The sequence below is a fragment of the Fukomys damarensis genome, unplaced genomic scaffold (assembly GCF_012274545.1).
Source record: "Fukomys damarensis isolate Sample0158 unplaced genomic scaffold, DMR_v1.0_HiC HiC_scaffold_14, whole genome shotgun sequence".
Classification (NCBI taxonomy): Eukaryota; Metazoa; Chordata; class Mammalia; order Rodentia; family Bathyergidae; genus Fukomys; species Fukomys damarensis.
The window spans coordinates 17,215,893-17,237,877 of record NW_022900926.1 but is presented as its reverse complement, the minus strand read 5'-3'; the positions used below and the strand labels follow the sequence as shown (position 1 = coordinate 17,237,877).

The 21,985-nt window shown below is 42.4% G+C and overlaps 1 long non-coding RNA gene across 1 annotated transcript in view; it reads right to left on the bottom strand.

Moving 5' to 3' along the window:
• The window catches only part of LOC117285981, a 36,354-nt gene that overhangs the window by 3,160 nt on the left and 11,209 nt on the right, over window positions 1–21,985 (bottom strand). The window contains exon 2 of the long non-coding RNA XR_004517089.1: window positions 1,399–1,581. This is a non-coding gene — a long non-coding RNA (uncharacterized LOC117285981). The remainder of the gene's footprint in view (window positions 1–1,398; window positions 1,582–21,985) is intronic.

Genomic DNA, 21,985 nt, shown 5'->3' with positions numbered 1-21,985 from the left:
CATTCTTCTTCATCTTCTTGCAGTGATGGAGCTAAGCCCAGAGCCTTGTGCATGCCAGGCAGGTGCTCTACTGTGGACCTGTGTCCCTAGCCCCTTACCTTTCTTCTGTAAGCCCTGCTCAGAGTGGGGCAAGAATCGCGCTGGGTTCTGTAGCATCATCCGTGTGTCCGTACTTACAGCTTGACTGGGAGAGTTACTAGCGTAGTCTCTGATTTCACATCACACGTTAAAGTTCAGTCTTCATCAGTCATCTTTATATAACTCCGGCTACTTCTCTTCCTGCTTGTGAATGCACAGACTCATGCAAATTCAAGGCCCCGGAAAGCTTGGCTGTCCTCCAAGGCCCACTCTACAACGTGGGATTGCAGCCATTTGCCTGCTCCAAAATACCTTTCCTCTGCCCGCAACTATGGAAGGGCTTTTACAGACCACCCTGACTTTTAGAGAGAAATGAACATCTGAACTGAATATTGACTAAAGAACCCCCGCCCATGAGGAAAATATTACCCAAGGTTACTTCCTGAGTCTCGCTGGCCAACAGTGCTGGGAAGATAGCAGCTGTGAGTCTGACCAGGAACTTTCTGGTCAGAGGATTTTCTTGTTTGACTGCCTTACCCCCACGTCTTCCAAATCATTCTCTCCTGGTTGTCAGAAATGTGTCTCCCTTAGCTCGAAGCACCCAGTGATTCACCACTCATCAAGAACGATGGAAGAGGAAGCTCAGTAAAGACTCCTTTTAAAAATTGGCCCAGACTTATGTAAGTGGGTTGAAACGAGTAGTAGAAACAGACGAGTTTAATTCATCTCATCTGCTCCGTACCTGCAGTGCAGATGCACAAGTTTGTGAATAGCACAGCGTGTGTTCCGTTCTGCTGTTACCACATCCCCGGGCCCCTCTTATGCACGAGACATCCTGAAATTCCCTTTCTCAGAAATAGATATATAATCTCCACATGCCTGAATTTCCATCCTGTGCTTTTCATGTGACCAACAAAAATACATCCATTCTTGTAAACTTCTTGTTTCTACCGAGACTCATTCTTAGCATATCCTTATGCGGTATTGCTATGCTCACTCCCTCCACAATGAGTGACTGTAGCTCATTATTCTCGCCCTTTCTGTTGCTTTCACTGTAAATATTCATCCAATAGGGTTCATCTGTTCATATGCCCATAGAGCTACCATACCTTACCTGAGGGTTTATCAGTGAAAGAAATTGACTCCCCAAACCTCTAAAAAATAGCGATTTTCCCACCCCCCCATGGTAGATTATATTTTTGCCCTAGATTATTCTTGTCATCTACAATGAAAAGTCAAACAAAGCACTACCGGTCCTACATGCTCAGCATAAGCCCCTGTTTGGAGGCTTCTAGATGACTCCTGCCTTCCTGGCCTCACCTCTTCTGGAGGGCAGAGCATCGGAGGCCTGGGACACTGTTCCCCCTTAATCAGATCTTGTCCCACACTGCTGGTTGCTGCTCCGTGAGTGCGGGGCCTTCTCTTCTTGCCAGTCACCTTAGCATTTCCTTGATGGCTGTGCGCATGTCAGTAGCTCTGGTCCTTTGCCTTCTTCTCATCTTCCTACAAAGAAGGAGAGAGCAACCTTCCTTTGTAATTCTCTGCAACCACTTTTCCCTGCTATAATGACACTTTGCACACTAAACCTAATTTTCCTCCTGCCACTTCTGGCTGCATGAGTAGATTGTGAGCCCATAAAGGGAAGTCAGTGTTTGATGCACCTTTATGTCTTCTAGGCCCAGAACAGAACCACTTTTCAGTAAATGCTCCCTTTACTGTGAACAGATAAATGGACGGATAAATGGATGACAGTCAAAAGTTTTTTCTAATGTAATATTTTAACAAAACACTTGTTGAACATTACAGACACACTAACTACTGCACTTCAACAATTCGGTGACTCACATTTTTGAAAAAGTAATTTTTCCTGCCTAGATTTTCCTAAATGAGTAAAGCATTCCATAACAGACAAGAGCAGCTCAGTTGTGCCTAAGGTGCAAATAAAGTATAGCACCCTGCATTCCAAAAGGTGAGCTGAAAAGAGTTGCTAGTTTATTCATAACACACTTAGAGGAGTGCAGAAATGTTCAGTGATTCCTGCTTGTTCGATCACTTGAAAAAAGATATCAAAGTCACATTTTATAAAAGACACAGCTGAAGGTGAAAAGCTGGCTTTCTGCTGTGGCTCCTGCTGAGGGTCTGCCTCAGGGCTGGTGTCAGGGAGAAGTGTTTCCTTCGTGCCATCCAGGCTGACAGTGAACAGTGCTGTGGACTTTCACCTTGCCCAAGCCCTCTAACAAAATACCCCTCTGTCTCCACTCCATGCTGTCTGCAAAAGAGCTAAGCTAAAAATCACACCAGCAGGTTCAACCCACTGTTACTTCAAAGCACAACCCACATGTGAGAAAGGAACCTGTGGCAAAGCCGTTCAAGGTATTAAAACCGTGACTCACCGCCAGACAGAAAAAAAATTCTCTGCACAGAAAATCAGTTACATGTTATTGCTAAAATTAAACATTTTTAAACTCTCCAAATGGGCCTGCAGTGGATTTGTATAAATGGATGGCCTTACAACTTAAATCTGCAAGACAAAGGGTCTCATTTTCCAACAAATTCATGAAACAGCATTCGATAATACCAATAGCAGCAGCAAAATAGAGGAAATGCTCCCTGCAAAATGCTTTCTTTAACCGAATGAAGTCATAGAGTTTACGAGAAGAGAAGAACAGGCTGGCTTTCTTGGCAAGACTGTATTTGAAGTTTGCAAGTAATTTCCAAATGGATTATCATTCCACAAAACATGGGTCAGCCGTATCATTTTCAGCAGCAGTTACCCTGCATGCAGGACAGAGATTCCCCCTGCCGTCACTCTCTGATTCATGGCTGGGCTACAGTCGCGAATTCACAGGTGAATTTCCATACTTAACTGGGAGGAGGGAAATGGATGTGATCCTGCAATGTTGCTTACTGTCCCTCCTGGAGGGTCTCCGAGTTTTTCGTTCTTTCTTGCTGATTTTTTTGCCTCACCATTATTATGGTCTTTTTTCTTTAATATAAATGACCTTCGAATATAGCATGATATTGGTAAGAAACCCCACATTCTTTATCCAATGCAGATAGGTTAGTAAGGAAACATTCCTTAAAGAAAAATATAAGCAGATGAATCTAGAAACATTTGCAAGAAGGTTTATGATATCAAAATGACTTGTCCTGGGCCCTGTTGTCCCCGTCATTTCTGTACAATTTATCTGATCATGGAGATAACATTTCTATCATTCACAAATAAAAATATATATTGAATCAAGATCTGAAATTATCTCAGTAGGTTGGGACAATGGGCTGAATCTAATACTAAGTTTCATATCTCTATCAGGTCTTAAGTCGTATTTCTTTAGCAAGCTATTTCCAAGTTGTAATCAATGACCGTCTCTCCTATGCTGCCGTAGCACCTTACCTGGTCCCTTTCTATATTTCAGACTGTAAGTTTGTTGAGGGAAGGAGAACAAATCTACCTCCTTTAACACTGTAGCACTGTTGTGTGCGTTCTTGGTACACAAGAAGCGTTCGAGAAATACTTGCTGGATTTGTTGGGGCCAGGAGCATGGTGTGTGTGATTAGAAGATACATCACCATGGCAGTACAGATTGTGGTTACTGAATAAAAGCAGAGGAGACAGCAAGACATGGAAGACTCAGTGTGTGAACAATGAGTCAACTTCCAAAAGTCAATGCAACTCAGGCTAGATGGATGCATTCAAAATTCCACCCTAAAAAGGAAGAGATACCTCCAAGATTTTCCAACATATTGTGTCCACCTGTGGGAAAATGGCCAATTGAAATTAATCCAAAGGCAAAGAAATATGATAGCTGGATGTAAGAATCATGAAATAGGCCTGAAAACTGAAGCTAATTAAAAGCAAAAAGGTAATTTTCAAGTTTTACATTTAAATTTTAAATCTATCTGGAGCTGGGGGTTTTTTTCTTTTCTTTTTTTTTTTCTCATTGAGTTTATTGGTACGTTTAGGTATACAGTATAATTACATTCATAATTGGGATCTTGTACCTTTACATGACAGATCTTGGTTCTCATTTTTCCCCATACCCTTCCCCTCCTTTTACCCCCTCCTCTCTTCCCTATTTATAAAAACTTTAAAGTTTTTGAAGCTGGGTTTTATGTGTATGCTGTAGGATAAATGGTCCAATTTCATTCTTTTCCATTCTGACATAGAATTTTCCCAGCACTATTTGTTGAAAAGTCTATCCTTTCATCTTTGTAGATTCTTGGCACCCTTGTTCAAGAGTAGTTGAAGATTCCTCAAAAATTAAAAATAGAAAAACCATATGATACATTAATCCACTTCTGAGTATTTATCCAAAAGAATTGAAATCAGGATTCTGAAGAGCTGTCTGTGTTCCCATATTCACTACAGCACTGTTTACAATGTCCAAGAAAAAGGAACAAAACCTAAATGTCTGTCAAGGGATGAGTGAACAAAAGAAATGCAAACTGTACATGCGATGGAATAGTATTCAGCATTAAAAAAAGAAGAAAATCTTTCCATATACAACAACATGGATGAACTTTCAGGACCTCACACACAGTGAAATAAGCCAATCACAGAAGGACAAACCCTGAGTGGTTCTATTGATAGAAGGTACCTAAAATAATCAGGCTCATACATGCACAGTTTTGGATGTGTCTCCCAGAGGCTGGGGAGAGGGAGAAATATGAGATTGTTGTTCAAAGGTTTTAAAGTTTCAGTGATGCTAATGAGTAAAGATCTAGAGATCTACTACACTACTGTGCCTACAGTTTACAGTACCATATTGTGCATCCAAATTTAATAAAAGGATAGATCCTAGGTTAGATGTTTTTCTCCCCCCGCCGCCCCAACACACACACTACAAAAAGCATGAGCAAACTTTTGGAGATGATAGATGTGTTCATTTGTTTTATTTTCATGATGGTTTCATGGCATATACGCATGTCCAAACTCGTCAAATTTGATTTAAATAGGTGTAGTCTTTGTACATTTGTTTATGTAAAGAAAGAAAAATAAGACGGAGACCTGAGAGTAATCAGTCTTCACATAGTTGAAAGGTTGTCCTGGAAAAGGAGGATCAGACTCTTTGTTGCTTGTGACTCTGGACTACAGTCAAAGGACCAATGCATATAAATTATTGGGAGGAATGTTTGGCTTGATAGATGGACAATTCATAATAATTAGAGATATTTAAAGTGGAATGTGTTTATCCAACTTTGAAAAATGTCATAGAAAATATCCAGTGACAAAGGTTGACAAGGCTCATTCTAAAATACAGGTAGTGATTTTGCAAAACAAAAACATATATATGTGTAGACATGTACACATCCAGCCACATATTACTGGTAGTTATCTCTAAGATAGCATTTAACATTTTTGTTTGTTTACTTCCTAAAATTACTATAATGAAGACGAACCATTTTTCTAGAAACAGAAATACATTGTATAATAAAAATGTTTGTCTTGGGACATTCCATCTTGCTGCAGGAATTAAGCAGCATTGTTGCTATAATTCCCAGGAGACCCTGTGATATGAGAGAAAGACCCTCCCTACCTCCATCAACCTCTACTTCCAAGCCAAGTGTGCAATATATTCATTACAACTAAAATTATAACTGTTATCATTATCAATGTGTCACGTGGAGAGTTAATAGTTTTTAGAAAGGGTTAAAACATCCCAGATGTGCCAGGGAATTCAGAATTCGCCTTCTCCTGCCAATATAAACAGTATTAAAAATTCTTTAGGCAACAGCACAGAATGATATTTGCTTCCGTTGCCCACTTCTGTGTGGTCTTCCCTGGAGGGTAGGTGACACGTCTGTCTAAAGTGGCCAGCCTTATGGTACATGAAACAGCCTTCGTCTAGTCATTTCTCAGTCATGACACGCAATCCTTCGGCACTGTAACCCTTCTCTAATGGTACTAAATGCAGTCTGTCCTTTCAGGATGAAAAATTTTAAGAGTTCTTTATCACTCTTTCTATGGCATCTTTCCTTTAACTTGAAATTTTCACCTGTTATTTCTTTCCTGTACAGAGAAGATTTCCTTTCATCTTGGCCTGTGTACTTTTGTAAAACCTATTTGTTGTTTCTCTCTCTCTCTCTCTGTCCAGGAGGTCTGGACATTTTTGCAAGGGGTGATTCTAAGTGCGGATCTAAGTAGAATTCAATATGCATCTCCTAATGCTAAGAAAAACCTTAGGTGAAAAGTTGGAGTCCAGTATACATCCATCACGAATGCTATAAGAGGGTACAAACCCCTCTAGATAAGCTTTCTCCACTCTTCTCAGGAACCCAATGACTTTAGAGAGCCCACCCCCCTTCACCATTAGATTCACAGTTCCCTCTTAGGAAGCAGATCTGGAATGTTTTCAAGTCCAAGTTTATAGTAGGAAGCCAGCCAACTAATTCTATAATTGCCTCCTACATTCCTTGCAACCTACAGGACCCCCAGAAGAACAAAATGACATCATTCAGCTCCCGCTCCTACAATCACACAACTCACTTGGAAAAAACAAAACAACATCAAGAAATAACAAGGTAATATGGAATGATTAATAATCCACTCTTACAAGCAGTAAATGCTGTTGGGAAATGGTCACATTTGGTCCAGGAAATAAGAGGCAGTTGTCTTTAAGGTGACAAATTTACAGAGCTCTGAATGAATGTTAGGCGGGAGTTCCCACAGGGATCCTGGGAGTCTGCTAAGGTGGCAGCTGGGCTGAAAGTCAGAGCAAGTGATTCAGGCAGTCCTGTTTGAGGGAACAGATCTGTCCTGCATGTCAGTCTCTCTGCATGTTATCCAAGTGTCACCTGTTGACCAGTGTCCCAACACCATTTTGGAAGATTGTAAAGATGGAAAACCAAGGGCCACATTTAGAATAAATGAATCAAAAACTCTATATGTTCAGAAGCTTCTATATGTTAATCGAGCTTCCCGCGTGATTCATGTGTGTGTTGAAATGTGAGAAGCTGTTTGCACAATGGCAAGTCCACCCAGTCTCTTTACTTCTGTCTTGAGCATATCAAAGCTCCTTGCTTTTTAAAACAATTATTAATTTGTAGCCTGAAATTGTTAGAGTTGCAAATTTAACTCATTACTTAACTTTGATATATTTATAATTTATAATTTATCTCTTCTCCATGTTTCTCGTGCATCAAGGGGATAATTAAGAATGACAGATTTTCAGCACCAACCCAGTGACCAATGAACTATCCTTTACTGCACACTAGGGGGCGCATGAAGACCAAGATTCGGGTTCTACTGGGCCAACTTCATGGTGATCTTTATCAGTTGTCTGCCCTTTTCTCCAGAATTGATTTCCCCATGGCATTATTTGGAAAAGTAAAATGACTGCTAGAAACTTCCCCTACATATAAAAGGCAGACAAGTCTTCAACTCGCATCTCTCTTCATTCTCTACCTCAGGCCATTTGCCTGAGCAACAACGTTCACCACGTCACCCACCACCCCCGCTGCAGTGAACCGAACCGAGGGAAGGCCTCCCTTCCGTACAATCACTTTGGAGGCTCTCCTCCAACCTTTCGGCTTTCTGTCCTAGTGTGTTTCGTGTTCAATCAGGTCACGCGGCGTCGAGCTGGATACATCACCTCCTCTCCTTAGATTCCCGTGTTTCCAGCATATCAAAAGGTCTTTGCCTTTTGTAGTCTAGTTTTTTCTTTTTTTAATTACTGCTCCATTCTGTTCTTCCATTTAAAGATGCTGAGACATCTCCAGACAAAGCAGCTAAGCAGTATGAAGATGAGCTAACACTGCAGACTGCCTGTGAAGTTACTCACTCAGACTTTGGTCTGGGACGCCGTGAGAAAAATAAATGTTTTGTTCCTGTAAGAAGCCTTTCCCTTTCTCTGGTGGAACCCAACACTGGCTCTGTGGCTGTGTTTTAGAGAGTGTCTAGTGAACTCATTACTGAGTCCACACTGTTTGCCATGTGCGCAGAGTCCCCCCCATTTTGGCAATAAGGAGCTCACAGATGTGTCTTGGAGGTCACCACACAATTTTCAGTATCATATGGGATTTCCTTCTCCTAAAAGTTTTTGTCCTAGTGAAAGCCTCATAAAGATACCTTCACTGTATTTATTCCTACTACTTGGGCTCTAATTCAAAATTTTAAAATCGTAGTTATTTGTACCAGTGTGTAATCCCACACTTTGGAGTCCAGTCCAAAGTAAAATTAAAATGATTCAAAGAATGACAGGAAAACATTTCTTTTGGCAGGAAACAACAGGAAGCCAGAAGGAACAGAGGAGAGATCTAGTGGAGAGTGTAAAGCGGTGAGAGACCTTTTCCATATGTGTGGACATTTTAAAAATTCTTACAATCCCTTATGTTGCATTGCGGGATACAACTTTTATTTTCTTTAAATCCCCCAACCCCCATCATGCCCATGTTATTCTCAAACAGCATTTCTTAGCAAAGGAATGTGATGAAACAAAAACAAGGATGATTTTAAAAACTGATACCGAGGGCTAGTCAGTATACCCAGCCAACACACGATAAATTACCGAGGTTGATTAGAACCATTGACTTAAACGTTTGTGTGGCACTAGGCGCAGAGTGAGTTTTACGTAAAGTCAAGAAGTTAGAGCCAGCTCCTTAAGGATTCTCAAGGCTTCTTATACCAAATACCATGTGAAATCTTTCATAACATGGCCCCATAGATCCTACACTATTCAGTCCTGCACTGTGCACAGCAGCATTTCCCCTTCCTCACTGGGCACCTGAGCAACGTCCCTTAGCATCTCTAACCTCTCTCTGGTCTGTCGGGTGGCTAAGCAGCTGCTCATTCAGCGGACGTTTCCCGGTCCCACGTGCTTTCATTCCACGATGCAGTGGACATCGGAGAGAGAGGGAAATCAAATGAATTGTATATTGTACATTTTTCCCCAAACCTTTTCTTCTCTTCACACCAGAAAGAACACTGGCCTCACCCAGTTAACTTACTTCATGCTGGATGCCCCTCCAGTCTTTCTCTGGAGAAAGAGAAGCTTGCTCCTCAGACGAGCCAGAAGCACAATTTAGGTAACTCACTGCCTCGGTAGTTTAGATCTTTGCTAATGGAGTTGATCTTTATTACCATAAACACCAACGTTAGATACCATGTTAGGCACATGAAAGCCAAGTGGCGGTAGATGCTGTGTCCCGCCATTCATTGTGGTGATTTATTTTCTCTAACATGAGGCATCAAGGGCATCATTGCATTTGCAGAAGACCAAATGCATCTACTGTGCAAGCTAGATTATGTGTGTGGCCAAGAAATGAGGAAAAACCACCCTGAGCCTGGGCAGAAGTTTGGGAAGTGACAGGAGTGGGCTACAGAAGTGCATTTAGAGAAATGTGATGAGAAGGATTAGACCCAAGCAAAGGAGCAAATTGCAGAGGCAAAGAAAAATGACTCAGGTGGATAGGCAGTTTTGGGAGTGCCCTGGGGGCTAGGGGTGCGTCGTGACCATGGTGACACAGGCAGCTGGGACCCACGTCATGACTTTGAGCATAGTTGAGGCGGTTGAATTAGGGACACAGAGGGGAATGGAGCAGGAGAAATCAATGCTAAAACGTAGTGTCTTTTTTAAGTGTCAGAAAACCAGTAAAGATAAGTGAATCAATAAACAAGAATTTATCATAGAGATCTCAAGTCATTTTTAGAACCCAATAGTAGAAAAACATACGCACCACTTTTCACTTTATTTTTCTCTTTATATTTGCCTTCACTTGTACTCTGCACGCCAATGGGTTCTAATTCTCTCCACATTTTACAATCACAGTTCCAAAAGTCATATTTGAGCCAAACACAGATGCTGGTCTCTGCTTATTCATTTCTTTACACCCAATTCCAAATTCCTAAGGGAAAGGTAATGATTGTCTAACATGGGTCAATGGGAGCTCTGCTGCAGCCCCTCTGCTGGCCAGAGCGGATGAGTCAGGAAGATACTCTGTTACTGTGATTCTCGTCTATGGACAGAGGGGTAACTACAGGACAAATGTGGCAGTATAGGTGCCACAGGAACTCCCAAAGGTGTTTACAGCAAGCAGCCAGAAGTTAGCCAGTGTATTTTAATCCTGCAGTCAGCCTGATGTCAGTAAGAATGGAAAGAAATGGGTAGAAGGGATTTCTGCATTCTTAGAAACAGGGCCAGTTTAGCACAATGCAGTGTGACCATGACACCAGACGGGAGGGTCTGGGCTCTGCTACATGGAAAGAATGGTTTACACAAGGCTTCTGGTAAAGTGTGCACTCTTAGGGTCAGAGGAACAGTCAGACGCCCACAGTGGGGCGGGAGCTGTGGCAAACAGCTCAGAACATCACATGCGTGCCAGCTTTCTCTAATGTCAACTGGGCATGTTGCTAAGCAAGGCCTGATGCTTTCCAAAACCTGGGAGCGTGTGTTTGACAGACACCGTCCCCAGTACTGCTTATCAATTCACCAAGTTTACCAAGGATCTACCGTTGGGAGTAGTCATGTGGAGTTGGGGCTGTAAGACAGAAAGGCCATCCCTCAGCTGTTGTAGAAAGTCCCTTCAGGGGTTCTGAAAAAAGCTGAATGCCAGGAAGTTTTCCAGTCTTTTCTCAGCCTCCCTTCCAAAACTCCAAGAAACACGTGCTCCCTCCATTCCCCTCTCCTGCCTGCCAGAGTTTCCAGATTTGTTCTGTTTTGCAGTTGCGTCAAGCCACACTCGTTTCCAATCCTCACAGAAGGCATAAATTAACATTTTATGATGTGTACTTGTTAGGGTCTCTTAAAGTAGACATGCAAATTCGAGGCTCCCATAGTAAATTAGGGCATACCCGGATTGACTGAAAATAAACCAGGTTGCTTTGACCAAACCCTTGGAAAGCAGTGCCTTGTGGAGCTATCCAGGGACAGACACTCACCTCAGCTCCTGCCCCCAGTTGTTTACCCTGGCTCCTGGCCATTTCCTGCTCGGCTTGGCACCGCAGTCCCTCTCTGTTCGGCTGCCATTGGCTCATATGGCTCCTGGTCAACTTTCATTAACACAGAACCGATTGCACAAGCAGCTGTAGGTGAGCCTTTATGGGCCTCTGGCGAGTGACTGAGAGGCCTTGGGTCCCCGTCAAGCAGCTGGGCAAATACATCTGCCTGCACCTTCCAGAGGCACCAGCCCTTTTGAAGCTACCCTTTGACTAACTCTTCCCGCAACTGTGCCTTTCACGTAACTAATAGCTCGAAAAACCTTACAGAGCAGGAACGCCTGGCTAGATGGAGTTTGATTTGATTTGACCTTGCTATGGCAAAAGAATTCACAAAATCAGCGGTGAGAAGTCCTTGTTCCACCACTCACAGCTCCATTCAGTTTCATTTTAAATTATTCTATGGTCTTTATGTGCTGACTGGGTCACATGTGTCCATGCATTGATGGGAGAAAGGTGGAAAAAGGAAAGAGAAAGAAACTGTTCCCCATTGCCTCTGGAATGTTCCAGATCCTCTTCAGCATCCCTTGTATACTACGTTATTTTGAACATCTGCCTTCTGGGGTGTACATGTGGACAATCCCCCCAAATACAAAGAGAAGAAAGGAAAGGTGCGATAGTTTGGACCTAGAATGCTCCCCATATGCCCATGAGTTAGAGGCCTCATCCCCAGCTCAGTGCTGTTGGGACACAGTGAAACCACTAAAGAAGTAAGGCCTGGTAGAAGTCTTCAGGTCAGTGGAAATGCTATGGTTTAGATCTAAAATGTTTCCCTAAAGTCTTGTGAGTTAGGAGATGGGGCTTGTGGAAGGTGCTTGACTCATGGGGGCGCTGTGCTCACTGGTTCATAGCTGAATGCGCTATCAAGAGATGTGTCATGGGGAGTGTGACCCGGAAGGGCTCCTCCCTCCTCCTCCTCACCTCCTCCTTCTTCCTCTTCCGCTTTTCCTCCTCCTCCTCCTCCTCCTCCTCCTTCTTCTCTCTGTTTGCTAGCCACCATAAGCTGAGAAGCTTTCATACATCATCCCCTTCTACCATCATGTTCCTGTCTCAGAACCAGCCAATCATAGAGGACTGACTGAAACGGTGAGGAAGTGACAGAAAAGTGACTGATATAAGAGGGAGCCCTTGAAGGGGCTGTGGCTGCACACTCTTCTTTCTCTCCTTGACATCCCAGCCACGAGGTGAGTGGTTCTGTTCTACCAAGTGCCCCCCACCCTAAATTGCTGCCTTGCCACAGGTCCAACAGCTGCAGGACCAGCTGACCATGGACTGAATCTCCAAAACTATGAGCTAAAACAAATTGAAGCTGGTTATCTCCAGTATTTGTTCTAATGATGAAAAGCCGACTAACACACAAAGAAAGGAAGACAGCAGAATCTTCCAGAGCCAGTCCCTTGGCATCCACCGTGGAAGGGATGTAATTCTAACCCTATAGGTAGAAGAGCTGACTTGGAGGCCTCATGTCAGCCTGTGTGTGCAAAGCAAGTGCAGGGGATCTTCCTTGAGCACCTCCATCTCACAGGTCATGCTGGAAGTCACTTTCAAGCGGGTCCTGTGTCATGAGAGGGCAGGGTCCTGCTCCATTCCCGCATCCATTTCTGGGTGAATACTGTCTGACGCTCCCACCCCTGTGGCACTGATGAACTTGACATGTTCTATCGGAGAGCCCAAGGATGCTCCCACACTCTGATGTCCCTGTTCTTGCCAGCTATGTTGCTGTCTCTGTTTTATTTGTCCTCCCCAGCACCTATCTTGTAACCTCCCTCTACCTCCCTCACACTTCTCTTCAGCATTTCTCCTTCCTTTCTCTTCTTGTTTCACTCAGTTGTTAGCATCTCATTTCACCTCCCTGCTCTGCAGAAATCTATGTGTGGTTCTTACCTTCCCCCAGTGGCATTTAAAGTGTTTCTTGGTGCAAAACATCCTATTCATTGCCATAGAAACAGGAAGCTCAGTGTGGAAGTAAAAGGAAAAAAAAAAAAAAAGAAGTCTGACACTCCGAAGCTGTACAATTCTGTTATTTTGCCCAAATCCATAAATGGCAACATGCTGGGAGATATGCAAAAGCCACCCTGCTGCTAGAACAAGTGAAGGAAGGGCCTCCCATTCCTAGGAGACTTGTCACAGGTTTTAAACCATGTCCTTAAACCAAGAGAGAGCTGGCTAGTGTAGGAAGGATTTTAGTTTTCCCTTCTCGTGAAAGCTCCGAGCTGAGGGTAGGGAAGGCAGATGGTGAGAACACTGAGCTGGGAGTCAGATGGCCCTGTGTTCTGTTATCATTTCTGCCTCTCAAAAGCTGTGTCACTTTAGAGTCCTTCCTTAATCGCTCTCAGTGTCCTCAGCTTTAAAGTAAGGGTATTATTTGTGGTAAGGGTCAAGTGAGGGCACCAGGACAGCTAGCTTCCTTGCACTGGCTGATGGGCTCACCACACCTTGGACAGCAGAAGTCTGGGTCATCTGTTCTCAGCTGTAAAACTAAGACAACTTGACATTCACACCATTTCTCAAACAAAGCCAGTTGGCACCCAAAGCTATAAAAAGTGCTAAGCTTTTACATCTTCATGAAATCCTCGATTGGAGCCTTCTTCGAGCCATTCATTTCAAAGATGTCCCTTCAACCTACCTCAATGTTCTCCTATTTTTCGGGGTCCCCAAACATCCTGGTGCCCCAGGAGGCCATTACCCTCAAGCTGAAAACAAGCTAGGGCACTATCCAGAATAGAGTTCAACCTCCACTGAGCCAGGGAGCCTCTCTGAGGCAATCTATTGCATATCCAAAACTGTACTCCATCTCCTAACAGGCACCTTTGTTTGAACTGTGTTCCTTAGATTTTGCATTTGTCTATTTGGCATCCAATGATCATAGAGACAAACTAACAGCTGAAGTTTTTATCTTCCCATGCGCCCATTGAAATCCCACTGCAAATCCTCTAGCCCAGCCTGAGCCCAGAGCGTGACCACATCCTTTACCTAATTCTTTATATTTTCCTGGCAATAAAGCACTCAGGTCCAGGAAACAAACAACCAGAGAGTACCAGTGGAGCTCAGAGCAAACTGACAGCATTCAAAGCAAGTGATGCTAAGCTGTTTGTACTTCCCACCTTGCCCACAGAACTCACAATAAAGCCTCAGGGCCAAGCCTTCCTGTCACCCCTGCTTCTGCCTCCTAACTAGGCTGGTGCTTCCCTAATGGCCCTAGGGGCAAGGAGAAGGCATGCCTGGCTTCCCTTGAGAAATTTAAGTAATGAAAACCTTCTTGCAAGAGCCTTAGTCTCTTCATGTCATTCCTCAGTCATACACATAAATCCACCTGGACTACATCTGTCACATCAGGACAAGGATATCCTGAGAAGAGGGGATATTTGGCTCAGCACATACACATCACAACTGTGGGAGAGCTGTCCAGGGTCATGGTTTCTTGGTGCTAGGTCAGTAGCATCTTCATCTATAAATAGGGAGACCATATTGTCCCAAGTTGACCCCTGCTGACCTGTGTAATGATCAATACTGTCTTCATTCACTCTCAAAGCAGTCCTGGTTCAGAATACAAATTATGTGGCCAGTCTAATAAGAAAGATAGAAAATTAATCATCCATTTAATAAGCAACTGTCTTTGTCACACAGGGCTAATTGCAACTTGATCATTTAGTCCCACATTCTCACTTGAGGAAAGGGTCTAAGTGAATGTTACAGACGATCTAAAAATACAAGTGTTCGTCCTAACATAATATGCAAAATGTTAAAGAGGAAAAACCAGCTGCATGAAGTATGTATACAAAACAGAGCAATGAATCATGATTACACAGAAATGGGAACTGAAGTAGTTGTCCACCATATCGGAGAAGCTAGTCAAGGCTAGAGGTCACAACGGGCCAACCAGTTACCTGGTCACCTCTATATGTTTTAATGTTTGTGATCAGATTGGTGATGCTGTCCCTGACATGTCCTGGACACACAGTAAGTGCCACGAATTGCATTAGAATCAGGTTGAGTTCATACTCTTCCAGGGCTTATTCTATAGAGCAAAACATCAACACACTTGAGAAGCATTTCAAAAGGCATGAGTGCAGGTTACTCCAGGCCCATCTAAGGAATCATTTATCCTGGTCCTAGGGTTAAAAAATAACCATAAAACTTTTGTTAGAGGTAGGTGGTGAAGAAAAAGGAAAGTAATTATAAGACCGTAATTACAGCTGAATCAGCCAGCTCAGAGACTGTCTCCTAAGGCTCTACAAGCCAAGGAGCATGCCTGAGGGAACAAAAGCACGGCAGGCAATAAGACAGGACATAGCCATTGCCTGAGTGCTACAGAAGATCTGCTCCCAAGTCCCAGCATTGGTTCCCATGTAGAAATGAGAAATGCCAAGGACCACCAGTAAGAAAAATAACTAAAGCTAAACTAGAAAGAACTGGTTCAGAAAGCTCCAGATTTTCAACCCATCCCCAAAACACCTTCATTCCTCCTTAGGTGTCAGACAGGTACCGCTACCTGCCCTTCAACTTGCTAGCCTCGGTTCCTTGGAGGAGCAGCTCAGCTGTGTGGCAGGGTGACTTCCTCACCATTCTCCCAGGGAAGTCTGGCGAAGGTTGTTTGTAATCAAGCCTGAAAAGACTCTATGACATGCAGCTGCACTGTCTGTGATAGCACATACGTCAAAGAGAAAAATTCATGGTTTAGAAATGCATCTGAACTGTGCTTGCTCTGCCATGCCCTCATTGGATGCAGAGTTGTTTTGGTCCTCTACTGAGTTATAAATAAAAAGCCAACTCTAAAGATTTGCTGAAGCAAACCTAAGGCCAAAGGAGCAACCCTTCTTAATTGACCTGAGTTTCACAATGCTTCTGGCATGTGGTCTCACTCTCGCCGGGCAAAACAAATCCCTATAAAAAGAAACACATAACATTAGCCCTAGTATATTTTAGAGCCATGAATGTTAGACAAGAGATATTAGACATCATTTTTCCCTATACTTTCATCCTAGAGATAAAAAGTGGAAGAGCTTGTAGAGCTGCTTAATGGGTTTCCCCAGCTGGGATTCATTTTTATGTCAGCAATAAACACAATTAGATCCAACACCTTGGAAGGTGGCATTTTATTATATTATTTAGTTATAGACTGGTCTCTATTGTGTGATTCATACACTTAGATGAGGTGAAAGAGTAAAATGTGTGCTGCACCCCCTAAGTATTCACTGTCTCAGGGTACACCTCCAGGATCCCAAAACGCATCAGCAGAGCACTTCCCATTAGGACCCCCTACTTGGGGTCAGGCTCTATCTCTTACTCATTAATAGATTCCCCTGTTTTGTCCCCTCTTATCAGAACCCTGGCAGATGACAACTGGTTTGATAAACTCATCTACCCCAAGGTGTTCATATGTGATAACAGTCCAAAGAGAGTACACTTATAATATAATAAATAACCAACTAAATAACAATGCTCAGAAAGAGAGGAACGTTTTTCAGTATGAAGTGCCAGGCATTGCACTAATCATGTTAAATGCATCGTTTATTTAGTCATTACAACAACCCCACCAGATAGATATGATGTGATTCCACTGGGGAAGGGCTGTTGCGGGTGGGAGGAAGACAAGGTTTGAAGAAAGAGCAGTTGCTCAATGTCATACTCATAGTAAATGGTGATCTAGGGCTTTGAATCCAGGCCTTGGGAATGCAACACCTGTAGTCTTCACCATGGCACCTGGAATGAAGTAGGTTTTGTGATTGCAATAAATGGTAACAAAAACAATGTTAAATTGCTTCCCCAAAGGCACAGATTGTGGTCATTCAGACTAAGCTCACTTTCTCTTTTTTTCGTTCAAGTTTACTGAGGTATAACTGGCCAATAAAAACTGCATATTCCAGGTATACCTGATGACTCTAATCATTACAACAGGTTGCCTTTCCAAGCATTCCTGGTGCTTTTTATCATCATTCTCTTCCTATCTCTGTATCTCTAACTTGGTCCTAATAATTTCAACAACTATTTAAAGAATCACTTCCAGCAAATGCCGTCGATGGGGAAGCCTCCTCCACTTTGCCAAGTCCGACAGGTAGGATTTCTGTTTCCCTCCACCGGGCCCTGTTTTCAGTCATATCATGTTTCTCACCATGATCACAGTTCTACTTCCTCCCTCAAGGCTCTGTGCAACATGTTCAGCTCCTGAAAACAGTCTGTGTTACAGTAAGTGGCGGGGTGGGGGGCGTGAACTCTGCCTAACCCACTCCAGAAAACCCATCACCTTTTCAACTTCCCCTTTCCTGGCTCCTGCCTCACTCCCAGCTCTGCCCTCTAGTTTTCCACTTCCTCATTTTCAGCCTAAGATGTGCTAGAGAAATGCACCCTGGGAAAATCCTGAAACATACCGAATAGTCACCCCTGGGCCCAGGTGCTCGTTGTCCCTCTAGGGCTCTGAGAAGCAGAGTCTATGATATCAGCAGCCCTGAGACAGACTCAGCCATCCTGGCACCAGCACCCCAGTGACACTACCCAGGGATGGGGAGGAAGGGGTGTTCACTGTCTCTAACCACCATCTCTGGAGCTTCTGCAGCTGCCTCCAAGCCCTCTAATCCAATCAGAGTTACATTGTCCTGTGTCTGTTATAATCATGCTTGCATTGCCAGACACAAGATATTTATCAACTCTGGCAAAGCCACTGCTCCCAAGGGAAGCTAGGCCTGCAATCATGAAACTGCCTTACCTGCCCAGACTCTTTCTTAGGTACAGCCTCATTTGGCAAACCTTGTAGAGCTTTCAATAAAAATAGACAGCTGGCTGTGGCATGCATGCCATAGGTTCATCACCACTGTATCTGGACCTTTTTAAATTCACTTACTCTCTCTAGCATCACTGGGACAATTTAGTGCCCTTATAATTTCCCAGGGCCATGGAAAGCCTCGCATCCTGTAAGATAATAGAAGGGCATGACTCAGAAAGGCTGAGCTCTCTGTCAGCACATCCAGTAAAGGACCTACTGTCCAGATTTCTTCCCCAAGCTACCTCTAGCCTCCCCTATGATGGAAAATTGAGAAACCTGGGAGGCAGGGGCAAATAACATTTAGAAGTTTATGCCAAAGTAACAATTACATTTTTCTTTTAAGATAGCTAGAATAACAACACAGCATCCTTCCCAAAAGATGTTCAAGTTCTAATTCCTGGAACCCATCAATATGTTACCTTACATGGCATTGCAGCAATGGTTAAGTTAAAGGTCTTGAGGTGGAGAGATTATTTTGGGTTATCCAGGTGAGACCAATGCAATCATATGGGTCCTTAAAATCAGAGAACCTTTTCCAGATGTGATCAAAAAGGTGGACAGACAATATTGCTGGGCTTGAAAATTAAGGAAGAGACCATGAACTAAGGAACACAGGCAGACTTTTGTAGCTGGAAATAGACAAGAAAAGGGATTACCTCCCCTAAAATCATTAAGAAAGAACTCAGCCCTGCACACACCTTAATTTTACCCCAATGAAAACAATGTGGGACTTCTGTCCTCCAGAATTTTAAGATGATAAATTTGTGTTGTTTGAAGCCACTAAGTTTGTAAAGGTTCATAATAGCACAGTTAGGAAACCAATACAGCCCTAAAAGGTGGAGGAAGAGACTATTAAAGACCCTAGTCTTCTTAGAGCCTCAATAGAGTAGAAATTGTCAGATATTTAACTCTCATCTGGCAGTATTTCTCAATAAGCTACTGTCACAACTATTAAAAATGGAAGGTCACTTTGTCTCCACATAGGACTTTCTGTTGTTTCCTAAAGAGACTCAATACGAGAAATTTGGAAGAGAAAGAAAAAAATATAAATATAAAAGACCAACATTATCCAAGTGATGCAGGAATATACATTGTTTCTGACTGGGAAATACAAGGACTGTTAAGTATTAACCTCAAAGTTCATTTTGCATGCAGGCTGTTAACGATTTACATAAATACCCTTTATGATGATAAAGTGAATGAACTTTACAAGTTATACACTATGTTCTATGCTTTGAAAGATAAAAAGGACAAGGAAGAGTCTCTGAGAATTTGGATTCAGAGCACCTTGGGGCCTTACCTGCAGATCCCAGAGCCCTCGCAATATTTGGAATTATGCAGGGCCCAGGCACCAAAATCCTTGAGTTGAGAAAACACTCAAATCAATACCCTTAAAATGTGAAATTAAGTCTCGCCAAGTCTGGTCAAGAGTGTTTGAAGCAAGTGTCAAGGTAAGTGATGCTTTTTCTTATCGTTAGAGTTTCATTTCATATCCCCCAAGAGTCTCATGTATTCAGAGGTGGACTTTTTGGAAAGTGGTTGAATCATGGGGCTGCTCTACTCATCAGTGGGTTCATCCACTGATTAGTGGTGTGCTGGTAGGAGGTGGAGCCTGGTTGAAAGAGCCAGGCCACTGTGGGCATGACCTGGAAGGATGCATTCTTATCTCTGGCTCCTCTCTTCACTCTCTATTTTCTGGCTGCTGTGAGAGAAGCCATTTTCCTCCACCATGCCCTTTCACTATGCCATTTCTGCCTTAGAGCCTACTGACCATGAACTGAAACCACTAAAACCGTAAGCCAAAATAAAATAAAAGTTAGATAATAGGAGATAGGAAATAGAATTTTTTTCAAATGAGAGCAGGATCAAGGGATGGAATAAGGGGGACAAAGGAAGGGAAAGGGGATGAAAAAAGAATTGAGATGTGTTATGTACTTCCCAAAAGGAAGGTGATCATTATGTACTGCCAACATGTACTAATAAGTAATAAAAACTGAAAAGAAGACCAAAATAAACCTTTCTTCCTTTAGTTTGCAGCTGTTGGGTATTTTATCCCAGGGATAGAAAAATGACTAAAACAAAATGTATTTTTTTTTGTTCTCTCTTATTACTTACTTTTTTAATTATGAAAATTAAGTTTCAAAAATTTCTATCTCTTACTGAGTTACAACTATGTGACAAATACCAGATACTCACTAGCCCATTGGATCCCTTAATTAAAGATTATTATTCTCATTTATTAGATAAAGACACTGAGGCTATAACTTGTCCAAATTTACACACGTGGAAGGTACTTCTTTCCATCCAGCACCTCTTAGTTTCATTCTTTATTTCCCAGTTTCTGAGTGAAAAATATATTCAAAGAGAACAATAAGAAGAAAATAAAGTGGATCACTCATTGGTATGTCCAGTATTAGGTCATGAGTTCATACCCCATCCCATGTTCGAACTTCCACAGCCACCAGCTTCCCTCGATGAGATGGACAAATGGGGAACTAGTGAACCTCTTCCTCATTTTAAAATCTGGTTTCCATCAGTTAGCATTTAAATTTCTTTTGTGATGGATCCTCCTGAGAACATTGGAAAAGTAGAAAAGTAGCCTGATGGCACACTTTGCAGTTGAGCACTCTTTTACCTTAATTTAATTGCTCTTCCCCAACACTCTTTACTTCAAAGGAAAAAAATGATAACCCTGGTCCACCTGCTATATCCAAGTAGTCTTTCTCTTATAGTGCACAACTTGCCCTCTACTCTTCACAGATTTCTTCCTCTGCAGTGGCTATTAGAGAATAACTTCCACCTTTTTTCTTATCTTTCATTTAACTACCTTTGTCTGCTCCTTCTTGTAATTTCAAAGATTGGTCTAAATTTCCCTAATGTCCTCCTGTGTGGTTGCAATGATGTGATTTCCTTGTGAACTGCATTACAACGCCTGGCGCCCCCTTCAGGTGGGTGGGAACTTTCAGCAAAGAATTAGTAATATACTGCAGTAAGGTATGATTGTCTTGGCTGCTGCAAGAATAACCAAGGACGAAATTCAGTGAAACAGTTTCTTTCTGGTTCTAGTCACTCAAGTTTTACTGTCTAGATGCAACAGTGCTGTTTTTTGCCAAGAAGCCAACTGTTTGCTCATTTCTGTAGTGATAAATATCTATAACATTACACTACTTAGATGGGTACATAATTAATACAGTATGTCAATGCTATGGCAGTGGATGAAATAAAACTGGAGAGATGGTTAGAAAATGGTGTTTCTTTTGCTTTTAGGGTTTTATGGGATTTCTTGGATCATATTTACAGGCTGGTAAGAATCACAGAATGTGGGCAATGTGCCTAAAGCTGGTTCTTGATAAAGTAGGTGACTGGAGGCTGTCTTAATGCTAGAAAAAAAAGAGAGAGAGAGAAATCCATCTGGGACCCGGCCTTCCAGTTTCCTGATTTAGAGTTCAGGCCAAAAGAGGAAGAAAACACACATCCTCTTCCTATGTTTGGTACTTTCTACCCCAGATCACTCAAGGCTACAAGTAACAAAGCAGGCAGGGAGCTGTAAGGAAAAAGAAATACATTTCCTTCTAAAAAGATGGGAAAGATTGGCATGCTGTCCAGGCAGAATGAAACAAAATGAAGCTCGGATGGAACGATACTACAAAACCAAATCAAAACAGAAAGTCTTATGCCAACTCAAAACCAGGAGATTTAGCTACTTATAATTTGCCTTAATAATGCCTCAAGTTAAACATAGAAATAATAAACAAGAAAGGTGAAAAATAAACTTCAGGATTTGTAGGTGCCAGACGGAGTGCAATCAGATCTCAAACACATCCAGATTAAATATCAAACCTTTGGTGCCAAAGATTTCCCCGAAGGAAGGTGAGAGACCCTTCATTTATCAAAATAAGAAGAGGACAAACATTAAATCTTTATCATAAAAAAATGAATACCTACACTACTCACATAAGAAGTTTGTTTGGGGTTATTATTTTCCCCAAAATCTCAGTATTTCTAGTGCATGTCTCAAGGTCATGATTTTTCTCTCATTTCCAAAGTTAACCAAATACATAATAAATTTCCTGAAATAGCCTATTTCATGAGAATATTAAGGTAAGATGCAAATTTTTCTGCAGGTAATTGAGGAAGAAACTGGCAAAAGCATGTTGAGTGATCTCATCAAACTCATGTGTTGGACTTTTGCTTTTAGTTAATATGAAGTTGTG